Genomic DNA, 18,236 nt, shown 5'->3' with positions numbered 1-18,236 from the left:
ACTTGACCCATAAATATGCCATTCAAGACCCATATATGTGTTCCCAGTTCAAACCCATGCCCACTTGGCCCATAAAATTTCTATGCAGGACCCATATGTGCATTCCCAGTTCAAACCCATGTCCACTTGGCCCATAAATATGCCATTCAAGACCCATATATGTGTTCCCAGATCAAACCCATGCCCACTTGGCCCATAAATATGTCATACAAGACCCATATATGTGTTCCCAGTTCAAACCCATGCCCACTTGGCCCATAAAAATTCTATGCAGGACCCATATGTGCATTCCCAGTTCAAACCCATGCCCACTTGGCCCATAAATATGCCATTCAAGACCCATATATGTGTTCCCAGATCAAACCCATGCCCACTTGGCCCATAAATATGTCATGCAAGACCCATATATGTGTTCCCAGTTCAAACCCATGCCCACTTGGCCCATAAAAATTCTATGCAGGACCCATATGTGCATTCCCAGTTCAAACCCATGCCCACTTGGCCCATAAATATGCCATTCAAGACCCATATATGTGTTCCCAGATCAAACCCATGCCCACTTGGCCCATAAATACGTCATGCAAGACCCATATATGTGTTCCCAGTTCAAACCCATGCCCACTTGGCCCATAAAAATTCTATGCAGGACCCATATGTGCATTCCCAGTTCAAACCCATGCCCACTTGGCCCATAAATATGCCATTCAAGACCCATATATGTGTTCCCAGATCAAACCCATGTCCACTTGGCCCATAAATATGTCATGCAAGACCCATATATGTGTTCCCAGTTCAAACCCTTGCCCACTTGGCCCATAAAAATTCTATGCAGGACCCATATGTGCATTCCCAGTTCAAACCCATGCCCACTTGGCCCATGCCTGTCCCTTATGGGGCCCATGTAATCAGCTCATATGGGCTTCCTATGTGGGACTCATACTACAAAACCTACATGGGACCCGCTGATTTCACCCAGCCAAAGCCCATGCCCACACAGTACCCATGGAACCCGTAGTTAACCCATCTGGACCCCACGTGTCATTGCTGGCTGGGACAAGTAATCAACCCGCGAAAAAACATGGTTACTATATTTTTTCAATAATAAAACCAATTTAACTTAATTTTCGTAAGGGAGCTCATCAGTCAAATTAATTTAAAAATGTAAATTCAACAGGTATGAAATATGATCAGTAAGAGAAAAAACACTGTTAGTAAAAGATGAGCACTGGACTGCAGCAGGTTAGTTGGACAATACATTTATTAATGCACATTTAAGGGAAATACATTTATAGGAACATTTCAGCAGGTAGAAGATATGAGATGTAAATGTCTTCAGTTTGGAAATGCATAGGTCTTCTACACATGAATGTATGTACCATGTATTATTTGACTGATGACATAAACCTCGAGGCATATTCGTTAATTTGACTGGACTGTGACAGCCAGAAATCATTTAAAAGGTGTTTGTCAATGACACCTGGGCAACCAATACTACGGTACATGGAACCTACTGTTCAGCCGATTATGAATTATTATCCGTTTCATTCAGACCACATTATTTGCCTCAAGAGTTTGGGCAAATTACTATTATTCTGGTCTGTGTGTCTGGGACCAAATTTTTCACTTGCAGCCGAGGTCATTGTTGCCAGCTACAACATGGCATTGCACAATTCAGTGGATGAATCCAATGTTTTTCCTTGGAGATTTGAACTACCTTAGCCATCTCCCGATCATGTATTTGCTGCATTTCAAGAATCTCCTTTTTCTGATCAAACGATAAACCTGAATAGATATCCATTCCCACATGGAAAAAACCTATATAAACATATATGTTTCAATATAGGTTTTACATATATGTGACATATATAAAATTGGCCGTTTTCCTATATTATATGTACATATATGTACACATATATGTACACATATATGCACACATATATATATATATATATATATATATATATATATATATATATATATACATATATATATATATATATATATATATACATACACACATATATATATATGTACATATACACTGCATATAGGTTTCATATATGCGCATATATCCACATATAGGTTCTTTCCATGTGGGTTGATTCCTTCACCTTCCCAAAATACGAAATGGACAAAATATTTTTCTCACTCAATTTCGCTTTTAAAGCAGTTTTTAACTCTTTAATTCTTTTTCAAGCGTTTATCTAATTCTGTGATCCCATAATGTTCCACAAGTTCCCACAATTGCTCCTTTATCTAACGAATTTAATAATCCCTCAGACGGAGCTTTAATAAAATCTCCAATGGATGCCATTCTTAAATTTCCAATTCACAAATTCACAGGCACACAAAAATAAATATGGTCAATACAAATGAGAAATCATTCATAATTCCCCTTGCTAAACTACACCCATACCACCCCACTATACTTCCTAAACCGAATCTTCATGCAACTCCCCAGAGTTGAGCGCCTTTGAACACAAATACTGCTGGCCGAGAAATGAGCAAATCTGCCCAATCCACAAACCACGGCCATGTACTCAACCCAGGAGTCTGCACAAAAATAAAAAACAAAAACAACAAACCAACGCTAAGCGTTGCTAAAGCCTAACAGGGGAATGAATAAAATCTCACCTTGTAATCTACTCCCACTTACCTATGAAGAATGTGAACAAACTGCTTTGACTATAGGGTCCGTCTTCCTACCATTAGCGATTTCTTTATCCCAAACACAATCAAATAATCAAACGAAAATCATAATAAACGTGATTAACGCATTAGTTTTAAATTTACGGACGAGCCCCCATTTGTTACAGCCGGCTCTTAGACTGCAAACAAACAGGAAGACAGGACGCACAAATTCTTTACAGAAAACATTTATTTTACACAAGAAGGAACATAAATATAATATAGATAAGGAAGCATTTTAGGACCAGGCGGGACACTCAGCGTAACGCAGGCCATCAAGCACCAAGCTGGAACCAGGCGAATCATTCAACCAAAGCTCCCACACAACCGGTCTCAGTGGCATTTAACTCCTCCATCCAACAAGTGTCAGGTGTGTCAGCTACGCCCCCTCCAGACGGCGCCTAAGAATCACACACCCAACAGACGCACAGCGTAGACTGGTTCACACGGATGAACCAGCGGAACAGGTCATCAAACGAGCGTTCACAAGAACCGTGCCCGCGAACTTCGGACGATGGACTGCAAAGAAATCCGCTTTGGTTGAGGTAAACCCTACCCTAACACATGCCGACGCATAAAAGGCCTACCTGGAATTGTGCCAAGAGAGGGACTTGCCAGTTAGGACCTTTGTGGCGTTCAAACGTAAACGACAGAGGCTTTCATAAGGTAAGTATTTTTTTTCTTCTTTTTTTTTCTTTATTTGCATTTATCTTTGTCATCATATAGCTAATGTGTAGATTTTCTATTTGCACACTAATGGAACTACTTTCTACTTACAGCTTCAACCTGTCCCACAAACTGACCCTACCCTTCGTGGGGACCTGGCATGTTTCTTGTTATATGACATTTAACTGTTCTTATGACATTTTCTTTGCAGTGTTTATAACCGAATTATATAAATTTTAAAATCAATTATGCATCTTTAAATAAATTTTGAATCACGTTTTGATAATGCCAATTATTCTTGTTTTATGCATGTTTCAGGAAATTTTGAATCACGTTTTGATAATGCCAATTATTCTTGTTTTATGCATGTGTCAGGAAATTTTAAATCACGTTTTCAAATTACCAATTATGCTTGTTTTAGAAAATGTTACATTAATAATGCCAGTTAGAAATGTTTTATAAATTGTTCAGTAAATTGAATATTCAATAAAAAAAATCATAATAACTTATGTATGTTTAAATAAATCTTCAATAAAGTTTTCATGCTGCAAATTCATGTAATCTCCTTTCTCAATTGACTTCAACATACACTAATTAGTGCTTTAACACACTTTCTAACCTCTAAAAACAAAGGGAAATGGGAGAAATACAGGATAATACTTAAGGTGCATACACATAGCTTTACACAGGATGGAGCTGAAGACTCCAAACCACCAAGAATTGGAAGAATTAACATACAGACCAAATTTTACCACTTTAAGTTAAAATGAAAATGGGGTGCAGTACCATATCTCGGCACATGGTGGAGCTAGAGTGATGAAACAAAAGATCGGGTGCCCTATAAATAGTATATATTCCCAATTTCAGCTTCCTAGAACCTACAGAGACGAAGTCCATCCCACCCTATAGGGGGTGCAGTACCATATCTTGGCGCATGGTGGAGCTAGAGTGACAAAACAAAGTGCAAAAGATTGAGTGTCCTCTAATTAGTATACACAATATTTCAGATCTCTAGGTGTTATACAACTGTGGATGCAATAACATATCTCAGCCCTTGGTGGCGCTAGAGCTACCAAACCAAGTGCAAATGATCGGGCGCCCTCTAAATGGTATATATGCCGAATTTCAGCCTCCTAGGACCTATAGAAACGAAGTGCACCCCACCCTATAGGGGGGTGCACTTTCGCATTTTTCCCTATTACCCCCTAACCTAACCCTAACCCATTCCAGGGCACCCTGCTCTTCACAAGAAAAGAGAACTCTTCCCGGGGTCCCTGCCAGCTTCTCCTGGTTCGTTTGCATTACCGCACTGGACGCCTTGTGGCACCCGTCTCTGCCACTCCGGGTTCGGGGATCTACAACGGTATCTGATCGTCTTCGAACCTCCGACTTTCGTTCTTGATTAATGAAAACATTCTTGGCAAATGCTTTCGCTCTCATCCGACTTGCGCCGGTCCAAGAATTTCACCTCTAGCGGTGCAATACGAATGCCCCCGGCCGTCCCTCTCAATCATGACACCGGGTTCTGGAAATTTTTAAGAATTAATAAGTAAAATTTGTAAAAAAGTGTTTCATTTTTATGTAAATAATGTCACACCATAAGACACAAAACATTGACCACTAGTGAGCTTATCAAATACAGAGCTTTTTAAAAGGTGCTAAAGAGGATGTTTTGTTTTATACATTTTTGCAATATTACTTGAAACTGTCTTTACTAACTGATAAAAGACTATTTATTAGGTGCACTAAAAGGAATAATATTAATATACATCATCTGTGCACGAGGTAGGGCCTTAAAAACATCAGCCAATCGTTTACGTGATCATCGCGTAAACGATTGGCCCTCTGGCTTGTCAATCACTGCCGTGACGTTCCTTGTGAGAGACGCGCGACTCCGCGCTCCAGTAACTTTCCACACTCTACAGGCGCTGCATGCAATGTTTTTGTCAGGAGACAGGAGTAACAACTGCAGATTATGAGTTACCTGCGGTGAGTCCGACATAATGAATCCACTAACACAACACAGCGAATGCTGGTGGTAAACACTCGTGTTCCAATATGAGTGTTTACGAGTTTTGGGAGGCGTTCCTTCGAAGGAGGGGGGTTGTTCTTATGCATGCGCTCATTTCAAAAACTCACTAACAGTCTTTGGTTTCTCAGTCGACGAAAACAACCTCTTTAGCACCTTTAAGTAAAAATCAAAAAGTCAGAACTCACCTCACAACCTTCCAAACCACTCCAGAGATGACAATGCAATGTCCTGGTTGAATGCAGACCTCTTCATCATAATGATGTCCAAATTGTTGCCCGTTCAAAATATAGATTGTAATGTCACTCCATATGATGCCCATTTTACGGACAAAATTTATTTGGCCAGAACTTGCTTAAAAATCATGCATAGACATCAACACTTTCTGTGTCCATTAAAAGTACCTATTTCTGTTAAATAAACTGTAAATCTATCAATTATTTATACTTTATTGTCATATTAGTAAGGTCACACATAGCCCGGACAGTCACACCATATGACAATTTTGATGTTTAAATAAAAATTTGAAGTATATGTCTTTATAAACCAACTAAAGCTATGGTATGCTGTAATAATATCTTGTCAGAGGAACGACATAAAGATATCCATTTTTAACAAATACCCATTTTTATTTGTATATGACATCATGGACAGGTAGAACTGTATGTCATGTCATCCACCCAAATATTTATTACACCAACACCTGTTTTGGGGAAGAGGAGTGGGTGTTTCAACATCCAAAAGGAGGACAGAATTCTCCTTAGTTTTCAACCTTCTTATTAATACTAGTGACTGCTGTGAAATTTAAACCATTTTACCAATCACACTGAGACATTTAAAATGATACCAAACATGAAAAAAAAACAATAGATACACAAGTTACATTATACATAGAATATGCCTTCCTGGAGAACTTTCAGTGACTTAAGTCAGGGGAAGGAGGGTTTGTGTGTGTGTGGGGTTGCATACTGTAGACATGTGAGGGCAAGGCGTTGTTCTATGCTATTTCTTTGAGATCTTCTCTCCAGATGAGCTTTATTGCAGGGCACTTTATCTCAGTTTTTGTCTAGCAGGAAAATCAAGTCTTAGCTCTGCCCGAGCCGAAGAATTGCAGAGGTACGCTTCGGTCCCGGCAAAAGGACATCACGATCCGGAGAGAGAGATAGTGATACCCCTTTTCCACCAAGGCAGTTTGAGTGCTGGTTTGGAGCCAGAGCCTAGTTTCAAATCAGTTCTTTGTCTTTCGACACACAAAGCACCAGCTCCGAACCAGGAAAAGTGGTTCGTAAGCAACACCAAAACATATCTGGGCTAGAAGTAAGAACCGCTTGCGTCAGAGGCTGGGGGTGGGGTTACCGTGACCAACAAGAAACTTGTGACTGCCATTTTTGAAACAGCAGCTAATCGAGCTAATAGCAGCTTGATTGTAATATCCGTCTATATACAAATTACGGCGAGCTGTGTTTGGATGTCGATGTAGGTTTGCAAAGCCATGAGCATCAACAGTAGTGAAACATCCACGACTGTTGATAGAAGGCTTGTTCGAGATGCATTGGAGTAGCGCAGACCGATTCGGCGGGTGCCGCGGATCCACGGGTGTGTTTGTAGAGCATACGACTCCTTGTGCTTTTGGATCGTTTTCGCAGTGCTTTGATGTCATGTGCCGATCACTCTGCAAGAAGCCAATGCATCTGAAACGAGCCTGGTATATTTGTGTTTGGCGCTGAGGCGCTAGCTTTGCTGTGAAATATGAGAAGTATACAGTGACGTAAGACCTGGCTCTGTGCTGCTCTCTAGCCCGTGGAAAGGCAAACTGGTTCTTAGAAGGTTCGTCAGTTGAACCAACTCCGAACTGGCACTAGCTCTGAACTAGCACCCGGTTCGTGCTGGTGGAAAGGGGGTATGAGAGCAATAGGGATGGACCCGTCTCTCGCTCCTCAGCCAAATCGCCACGCAATCCCCAAACAAACAAAACAATACTGGTGTGTGTCCAATTTGGAAATGGAATGCAAACACGGAGACACACACCGTTTGCTTTGTTCAGCCATGACTTTCTCTCAAATATATAATATATATGTGTTCACTTTTCACTTGTCAGACAGAGTTGAAAAAGGAACAAGGGGAGAGAAAGTTCTGCACACTGCCTGTCAAATCTAACTCCTAACAAAGTGATGAAGGAAGGAAAGAGTTTGAGCAGAGCTGTTTCAAACAAACACTTCACAGACAAAAGACCTGCAGATGCACCTGCAGTTCATCTAATTATAGCCTCGCCTATGACACATTCCAATGATGCCACGCAGGCTGGAAACCCAATCCATCGTTACATGAAACATCATACCTAGTTCAAAAACAAAACAAGAACCTGCTACGAGCTAGTGTGCTAAAGTTAGCTAACTGCACTAGACTAAACCATTACCAAAATAACACGTTTGATAATTGTTGTTGAATCACTTACATGTCCTGTGATCACATATAGATGTTTTTTTTCCAGATATCTTGGTGTCGTTCACCCATCCTTCAGCGGTGTATTGCTAGGCATCTGTACTCTTGAAGGCCTTCAGTCTTTCTGGTGTATGGTGATGGATTATGTACAAAATATATATATAAATGCCCGGAAAAGTAAGCTGGGGTAGACGCGTCGCAGATTTTCAGGGACAAAATACCGTCTAGGGTAATAAATAAGGATCACAACCAATAATTTTTCAAAATATCGTTTTTTTTTCGTCTCATTTAGGTGCGCACAAATATGGCGGCGGGCGTAGCGGAAACCCATGGATATAGCAATTGACTATTGTCAGTGGCTGTCAGTTAGGCCTCCGGCTCCATCGTAGATAAGCTGGTTGCTTAGTAACAGTAATGAACATTATTTTGGAGGGAAAAACCTCTGAACTGTTCTAAATCCACTGTACGTTTTTATAGGGCTTATTGCTTGAATGTAAATGAGAAGAAACAACTTGTGTTATTTGCCCTTGAGCATACATATCTCTGCTGAGAAAGCAACAGGCTGTCCTAATGTATGAGACTCATAGATAGAGGCACACACAAGCACGCTATTTAACTGGTGCGAAGCTTTGTCCAGTTCTTATCCAAGATTAATTAATACACTTATAAACATTCATGTCTTTGTTATTTAAAAATGAAACCATATACAATTATAATAAAAGCTCTTTGTTTTGCTGACACCTGAAGTATCTGACTGACAGAACATTGATGTTGAAGAATTTAAGATTTTTTTTCAATCCTATTTAGAAAATGAGGTTCATGCTGATCCACCAAAATAGCATGAGCTTCCAACCAATAAAGTTATAAATGGCCGCTGTGAAATTGGTTGTGTATGTGATGTGGCATACAAAGAAGAATCAAGCCCTGCAAAAATTTTAAATATCGGTAAGTATATGTTTGTAATATGTCTGCATTAATGTGATAAAATGGATGCAAGCTGTTATAATAACTATTTATAATTTAAGGTACTAGATCTGTGATGCTGAAACATCTAAATCAATTCATCAACATTATAATTTAGGATTTTGGTGTTTGTGGTGATAATTTCAGAAAATATTGTGTAAAAAATCAAACACAATATTAATGTGTTTATTGAAATGTTGTATAAAATTAATATCAAGACAATTTTCAATACTCAATAGTATTGAAGCAATTCGGTCAGTACCTAAAAAGTATCGAATTCGATACTCAGCCCTAGTGATATATGGGTTTTGTTATCAAAGGATTAGTCCACTTTTAAATAAACTTTTCCTGATAATTTACTCACCCCCATGTTATCCAAGATGTTCATGTCTTTCTTTCATCAGTTGAGGTTTTTGATGAAAACATTCCAGGATTATTCTCCAGTATGAAAAGTATGGAATTTGATTTGAGTAATTTCCAGGTCTGGAAAAGTATAGAAAAAATAAATCTGAGTATGGAAAAATATTTATGTTTCCAGACTATTGTCCCTATTTAGTTGTCAAAAATATAAAATTAAGGATTTCTAAAAAAAAAAAAAAAAAATAAAATAAATAATATATATATATATATATATATATATATATATATATATATACAATCAGAGTTTTTTTTCAAGGCATTCGGAACAGGCTGCCAGTGCTGCCAAAAGATCAGATCTGCTGGAGGGACGGTCTGATGTGGTTGGTTGTTAAGTTGTTAGGCAGCAGTTGCCATAACAGCGCCCCTACTCCCAACTGCGCTCCCAAACACCTGGAACATCGTCCCGACTTTCTGCGTTGGAGTGTGGACTTAACGGCCTTCTAAATGGGTAAATGCAAGTTTTCCGAGGGCTGGCTTGAAAATCCCAAATATAAAGCCTGGTTGGCTAAGGATTTGAAATGGACAAAGAAAGCTATATGCAAACTTTGTGTAAAATCTTTTGACATCTCCAACATGGGGGAGGCGGCAATCGTAAGCCATATGCTTGGGCAAAAGCACCGTCGTCTGGCCACAGAATCCTCTACACATAGTCTCACAACGTTTATGGCCCAGACCAAGGTGGGACCAAGAGCGAGAATTTGAGCTAGTCAGTCTAGCTTTCAAATGCATACATGAAAATCCCTCACCTTTCGGCGAAATTCACCGTTTTGAAACCAAAATAGGTGACCTACATGAATCGTGTAGATTCAATGAGAAAATAGGGTTTTTTTTGTTTTCTTGTCATATTTAGTGAACTGCGAACAGGTGCGCGTGCCAGAAGGGAGCGCGAGATTCAGTGAACTGCAAACTGCGTTTCAGTGAATTGCGAACAGGTGCACGTACCAGAAAAGTTTCCCGCTCGATCCCCCTTCCACTCCCACCGTTTGATTGACGAACAGTAGGCTACAGTAATCGTGGTACTTCTGACTCCTGAAGGTAAACGGCCTGGGCTCTATGTGGAAAGGTGAAATATTGTATTGAGTTAACTTAATCCTGTGGATTAGTGTAGTGGACTTAAGTTCGTAGTGGGGGAAGGAAGAGGTCAGGGACGGCGAACAACTGCTGACTGAGTGTTTATTGAATATAGAAACGGTTCAACAGAAAGTCTGTGCAACGCACAACAACGAAAATAAACAATCCACAAAGGGCTTCACTCCAGGTTCGGCATACGTTATCCACAAGGGCTTCACTCCAAGTTTGGTTTACACCATCCACAAGGGCTTCACTCCATGAACCTCGACTCAGTCAACAGTTCCCCTCTCTCTCACACACTCCTGCTTCTCACGGCGTTTTATCCCGTCTCCGCGCCAATCACTGGAATGAGAAACAGGTGTTCGTGATTTGTATTCAACCCACTCACTTACCACGCGTCTCCCGCTATTCTCTCCGGTTGCAGACCTCGCTGAACCACGCCCCCCTCGCCACATACCCCACCGCCCGACTCAGGCCGGGGAGCCGTCCGGCCTGCGGCCCCCCCCCCCCATTTCTGGAGAGAAAATCGGCCACAGCCATCCGAACACCCGGCCTGTGGACCACCTTGAACTTAAAAGGCTGTAAAGCCAGATATCAACGAGTGATCCGCACGTTGGTATCCTTCATGCGGTGGAGCCACTGCAGGGGAGCGTGGTCCGAACAGAGAGTGAATTCCCGTCCCAGGAGATAATAGCGGAGGGTGAGGACGGCCCACCTGATAGCCAAACACTCTTTTTCTACGGTACTGTACTTAGCCTCTCTCTTAGAGAGCTACGGCTAATGTACAGTACCGGCCGCTCCTCACCCTCTATCTCCTGGGACAGGACAGCACCCAGCCCCTGTCCGACGCGTCAGTCTGCAACAGAAAAGGGAGAGAAAAGTCAGGAGAGTGAAGCAATGGCCCGCCACATAGAGCAGCTTTTACCTGGGTGAAGGCCTGCTGGCACGGCTCCGTCCACTGGACCGTATCTGGAGCATCCTTTTTAGTTAGATCAGTCAATGAGCTGGTGAGGGCCGAATAATTAGGTACAAACCTTCTATAATATCCCGCCAGCCCGAGGAACTGTCTAACCTCCTTTTTGGTCTTGGGGCGCGGACAGGTCGCAATCGCTGCCGTCTTGTCAATTTGGGGACGCACCTGCCCATGCCCCAAGTGGAAGCCCAGATACCTTACTTCCACGCGCCCAATTGCACACTTCTTCGGGTTGGCCGTGAGCCCAGCCGCTCTCAGCGATCTCAGGACGGCTCTCACATGCTGCATATGCCGCTGCCAATCATTACTATAGATAATAATATCATCCAGATAGGCAGCCGCATATGCAGCATGGGGCCGGAGAATTTTATCCACGAGTCGCTGAAAGGTGGCCGGTGCCCCGAACAGCCCGAACGGAAGCGTAACAAATTGGTGTAATCCGAACGGCGTCGTGAAAGCTGTCTTTTCTTTGGATAAAGGCGACAAGGGGATCTGCCAGTACCCTTTCGTTAAGTCCAGTGTCGAATAAAATCGAGCCGCACCTAGCCGGTCAAGCAATTCGTCCACCCGCGGCATTGGATACGCGTCGAATTTCGACACTGCATTCACCCTGCGATAGTCCACGCAGAAACGAACCGAGCCGTCGGTCTTGGGAACCAAAACTATCGGGCTCGCCCAGTTACTGCTGGACTCTTCTATTACTCCCATTTTCAGCATTGCCTCTAATTCGTCCTGAACTACCTTTTTTTTGTGTTCAGGTAACCTATACGGCCGGCTGCGAACAATCACGCCCGGCTCTGTCTCGACATGGTGCTGAATGAGGTTGGTACGTCCTGGCAGGGGAGAGAACACGTCTGCAAATTCTGTTTGCAATTTGGATAAATCAGTGAGCTGGGAGGGCGAGAGGTGATCTCCCCCCGGGACCAGAACGAGGGATTGAGTTTTTATATTCGCCTCTGGTCCGAGATCATCCTCCCGCTAATCACCGTCGCCAGCATCACTGATTCTGCCTCATTCCATTTTTTCAGGAGGTTGAGGTGATAGATTTGACGTGCCCCCCTCCTGTCGGACCGTACCACCTCGTAATCGAGCTCGCCCACTTGCCGTGTGACCTCAAAGGGTCCTTGCCACTTTGCAAGTAATTTCGAACTGGAAGTAGGGAGCAATACAAGTACTTTTTCTCCGGTGCGAATTTACGTAAGTTAGACCGTCTGTTATACAGTTGGCTCTGTCTGTGCTGGGCTTGTAACAAATTCTCCATTGATAGCCGCCCCAAAGTGTGGAGTTTTGATCTCAAGTCCAGCACATACTGAATTTCATTTTTGGCCTGAGACGGTCCGTCCTCCCAAGTTTCCCTGAGGACATCCAGCACCCCACGGGGCTGGCGCCCAAAGAGAAGCTCGAAGGGGGAAAACCCCGTGGAGGCTTGCGGGACCTCTCGCACTGCGAATAACAGAGGTTCTAACCACTTATCCCAATTTTTGGCGTCCTCTTGAACGAACTTACGAATCATGGATTTAAGCGTGCGATTAAAACGTTCGACCAGCCCGTCCGTTTGTGGGTGAAAGACGCTGGTACGAACCGATTTAATGCCCAATAATTCGTACAGTTCGCGTAACGTGCGTGACATAAACGCCGTGCCTTGATCAGTGAGGATTTCTTTTGGAATCCCCACCCGGGAGATTAAGCGAAACAGTGCATCCGCAACACTCTTAGCAGAAATGTTGCGGAGAGCCACTGCTTCAGGATATCGTGTTGCATAATCAACAATGACTAATGCAAAGCGATGTCCCCTTGCTGATCGTTCTAATGGCCCGATGAGGTCCATACCAATTCTCTCGAAGGGGACCTGCATTAATGGAAGCGGGCGCAATGGCGCTTTTGGGGTGGCCGGTGGGTTCACCAACTGGCATTCACGACAAGATGCGCACCACCTGCGTACATTCTCGTGAATGCCCGGCCAGAAAAACCGGGTCATGAGACGATTTAGTGTCGCTGCCTGTCCCAAATGCCCCACCATCGGATTAGAATGAGCCGCGTGGAAAAGCATTTCCCTGCGGCTCTTTGGCACTAATAACTGGGTTGTATCTTCTTTCGTCTGAGTGTCTTGGGTCACTCGATACAACCTATCTTTTATAATCGCGAAATATGGGTAAGCAAGCGGACGTCCAGGCTGGAGAGGCTGACCATCAATCATACAGACCCTATCAAATGCATGTTTTAATGTCTCATCCTGAGACTGCTCCAGGGGAAAATCATCGCGTTCCGGAAGAATTAGTCTTCCGGCTTCACTCAGATCCCCTGCAGCAGAGCTCTCCGGTATCTGATCAGTCTCTCCCACCTGTACGCGTGCTTGCTCACCCCGCGTTCTTTTTCCCCAAGAGGCATCCGAGCATAAACAACCCAATAATTGCTTAAACGCGGGCCAATCCGTCCCCAAAATTATCGGATGCCGGAGGTGCGGGTTAACTGCTACCTCAACACTATGCTTTTTGTCCCCTAAATTTAATTATGACGGACATTACAGGATATCTTACCACATCCCCGTGCACGCACCGAACCCCAACCATGCGGCCTGTATCCAATGCCCCAGATGAAATCAGGCTTTGATGGACAGAGGTTTGGTTACAGCCCGAGTCCACCAAGGCCTGATAGGTACCCCCGTGATACTCACAGGTAATTGGTACCCGCCAGCCTGACCAGGGGCGGCCTGTGGATCGTCGGGGACCCGTTCCGACCTCCATAACCGGACATTTATCCACAAAATGATCCGGATCCCCACACCGCCAACAGGCCGGCCCAGACCTGCCCGCCGCTCCAGTGGCAGAGAGTGGGCTGAATAGATGGCGCGGAGAGAGGGGAGAAGCAGGAGCGGGGTCCGTCCCGGCAGCAGGGAGTCCCGCCCCCCTGTCCGTAGGAAGGTGCCTGTCCCGTTCCGCCCCGCCCTCGGGGCGGAACACGAGGTGGGCCGGGCGGACGAGACCTAGGAAGAGGGACAGGTCTAGAGAGAGAGGGGGACAAAAGAGAGGGAGAGAGAGAGGCAGCTGGAAGGGGTTCGCCGCCCCCTTGGCACGCCACCAGGTGATCCTCCGCCAGTTGGATGGCTGAGTCCAGCGACGTGGGGCGGTGGCACTGGACCCACTCGGCCGTCTTTTTCGGGAGCCGAGTGATGAATTGCTCCAGCACCACGCGATCGACGACCAGGTCCACGTCGCTTCCCTCAGCCAGCAACCATTTGCGGCACGAGTCCCGGAGCTGCTGGGCCAACGTGAAGGGCCGGCCGGACTCACCCAGGTCGAGGGAGCGGAAGCGCTGTCGGTGCTGCTCTGGGGTCCGGCCAACCCGCTGGACGATGGCCCGCCGTAGGTCTTCATAGACCAGGAGGTTCGGGATGGGGAGCTGCTGTGCCGCCACCTGTGCTTCTCCTGAGAGGAGCGGGACCAGCCTCATCGACCACTGGTCCCGCGGCCATTTACACGCCTCCGCGGATCTCTCGAAGAGGTCTAAGAAAACTTCTGGATCATCCAGTGGGCCCATTTTATTTAAGGGCAGGTGGACAGGCACAGCAGGCTGTTCGGTGTGCTCCCGGGGAACCTCCCGGTCAATCCAGCTCCGGAACACCTCGCGGTCCTCCTGCTGGGTCTGCAGTATGGCTTGGAAACACCGCTCCTGGTCGCCTCTTAACTCCAGCAGGGCCTGTTGTTGTTCGCGGTGCAGGACCGCGAGGGACGCGATGATGTCCGCAAATGTGGCGGAGGACGAAGATTGCATGGCGACGTGCTCCCGTCTTCCTTCCCGGGTTTCGGCACCAGCGTAGTGGACTTAAGTTCGTAGTGGGGGAAGGAAGAGGTCAGGGACGGCGAACAACTGCTGACTGAGTCTTTATTGAATATAGAAACGGTTCAACAGAAAGTCTGTGCAACGCACAACAACGAAAATAAACAATCCACAAAGGGCTTCACTCCAGGTTCGGCATACGTTATCCACAAGGGCTTCACTCCAAGTTTGGTTTACACCATCCACAAGGGCTTCACTCCACGAACCTCGACTCGACTCAGTCAACAGTTCCCCTCTCTCTCACACACTCCTGCTTCTCACGGCGTTTTATCCCGTCTCCGCGCCAATCACTGGAATGAGAAACAGGTGTTCATGATTTGTATTCAACCCACTCACTTACCACGCGTCTCCCGCTATCCTCTCCAGTTGCAGACCTCGCTGAACCACGCCCCCCTCGCCACAATTAGATGATCACACGGATCACATGGATGTGATCCGAATGCTGAACATTTAACAATAAATAATAACTTAGGTACCTAACTATGTTACATATTTATTTTGTATGGATTAAAAAGTACCATTGTATCAGTGCTGCGCGAGCTCTCTCTCACAAACACGGATGCGTGTACACAGACATAAGAAAATTGTAAAATGAAAACTGCTGGACTAAGTTTAAATTTTGTTCTTGCTTGTGTTTTTTTTTTTCTGTCAAAATGTCAGAAAGCATTTTGTATTATCCATCCGTGTTTTTAAAATTAGTTAAATGACGGACGTTTTACTGTTAATTACATAACATTGTAGTGGCTGTCAATCATGATGGAAGAGTAGACAAGTTAAGTTACAGCATGTCCACCATCTCTTGTGGGGGTTTAAGCCATTTGTGGTGCCCTTACCACATTGTGCCTCATATACTGTAAATGTTAGACCCATGGGATAGCTGCATTACTGTAATGGGCGTGTCGAAAGGTGAAATGCTACAATTGTAAATTATGTCACGTCCATCATCATAACAATCTGCAGATAACGTTACTTGTCTTTGCTGAAACTAAGTTTGTTCGACATGAAGTGGCACTTCTGTGGTATTTTAATGGTCTGTGTAGTGCCGTTTCAAGTCGAACAAGCCCACATCCTTGTCTTCATGAGGATCGCAGCTTATTGTTGCTTAACAACGGCCGACACCACCGGAGTGCAAGCTCTAAAAATAGATTCATTTAACAAAGTTTACTCACCTCAAATTCTCTCTGTAGCGAACAAAGTCCATGTTGCCTCTCCAGCCAGGACCTCACCCATATCCTGCCCACTTTTCCCTTTTTTTTCCCCTCTTATTTTCCACACAAATATAACTGCAGATGAAGAGTGCTAGCTGTCTGTTTACATCCATGTTCAAGATCTCGCGCAGTTATGCCCGTTGTGACTCACAAATCGCTCAGTGCGGTCTCAGTCGTAAACTTTTGTGCTCTTCTCTTACTGTCAACGATTAAAATCTGCTCCAGTCGAAGGAAACAATCGGAAAGTGTGTTCAGTTCAGTCTTAGAATGTTTCAGCTAAACGTTAGGTGTGTCCCGGCATAATAAAGATCTTCATCGCTGGCAAACAATAGGACATATTTGCAGATTTGTTTTTAATTGACTGTAGGTCCACTGCCACTTCATCCAATGCTCCGAGTGAGAAACCGCTTCAGACAATTCAGCACATGCAGCGAACTGAACAAATCATTCAAACTGATTCGCGAACCAATTTAGACAGTTTTGCCAACTTGTTTGATCACTACGCATTTCTTAACATGTACAGTATTGCATTAAAATAAAGTAATGAGAGGAACGTTGCCCAACGTAGCGAAGTAAAAGTATAGATTTTTCATTAGAAATATACTCAAGTTAAAGTACCCACGTTTAAATCTACTCTAACAAGTACAAATTTTCCAAAAAATTATCAAGTAAATATAATGAAGTAAATGTATTTCGTTCCACCTCACACATGCCCTGTTGTACACATGGATCATCCTGCAGGCGGACGGGGTGTGCAAGCCTAAACCAGCTGTAGTTTAGGCTACAGGTAGGCGCAGGTACCAAAACCTGGTAATGAGCCCAGCGGCTAAATTATTATATAAGCCTGCATTGTATAGATCAGGGGTTCCCAAACTTTTCAGCCCACGACCCCCAAAATAAAGATTCCATTGACTCGCGACCCCCGCTATCCTCGGAGGTGGTTAAAGTATAAATGTTGTGCGCAATGGCGCACACGCACTAACGCCTGTTTCACACATACTCTGTTTGCAGTGCGCATTGTTCTGTGCCCATATTAACGGATTTCACACTGCACGCGGATGCAGTCCGGCAGTGAGTTCCAGGAGCGTCTGCAGCAGTGCAGCGATCATTTACGCGCCGAGTCTATTTTTACTGTGCTGCACAGCGCTGAATTAAAACGACGGCGCACTGTTCGCATTAAAATAAACATGTATTGACGCAAAAAAACTAGTAATTTCACCATAGATGCATATAGGCTCACCACCCGTCCCGCATTTTGCGGGACAGTCCCGAAATTGGGAGCTTTGTCCTGCGTCCCGCAAGACTTAAGTATTGTCCTGCATTTCATTTATGTCTGATTTTTTTCATCCCTGAAATTTCAATACAACAGTAAGAAATATAATAAAAACTGTGACTGGCATTTAAAAATCTATTTGTGCAGCCGTCATATTCTAGCTATGAAAATAACCAACCAACGAAATAGAGAGAGGTTTTCCCGTTGATGACAACTGAGTGGACAGCGCAAAGGGATAAGTGCGGGCCTCAAAGTCGGTAAACACAATTACACCAGCAAGGATTTCATCTCACATACTATTTAAGAACCTCAAGAGTTGCTCAAAGCTGCCTAAATCGATGATTAAAAGCATGTAATCATCCATTCTGATGGCAAATATTTCCAACGAACGGCGGCGTCAAGCACCACCCACGGAAATGGTCTACGGAAAAACGAGATATTCTTCATTTGTTTTAACCAAAATTGCGACGTTCAGACACGACTTTCTTCTCATAGTAGCCTACATTTAATGCGGGTTCTATGGCGTTATTATATATTGAAAAATGTCGAGAACGCATTATTGTATCACGAGAGCGCATCAAATGCGGATTCCTTTGCACAAAACTGGACGCGCGCGCGCTCTCGCTCAGATATATTACATCTGCGTGCTCAAACTTTGTCCTCCTG

This window comes from Megalobrama amblycephala, linkage group LG15 (genome assembly GCF_018812025.1).
Source record: "Megalobrama amblycephala isolate DHTTF-2021 linkage group LG15, ASM1881202v1, whole genome shotgun sequence".
Lineage (NCBI taxonomy): Eukaryota > Metazoa > Chordata > Actinopteri > Cypriniformes > Xenocyprididae > Megalobrama > Megalobrama amblycephala.
This window is presented reverse-complemented; position numbering follows the sequence as displayed.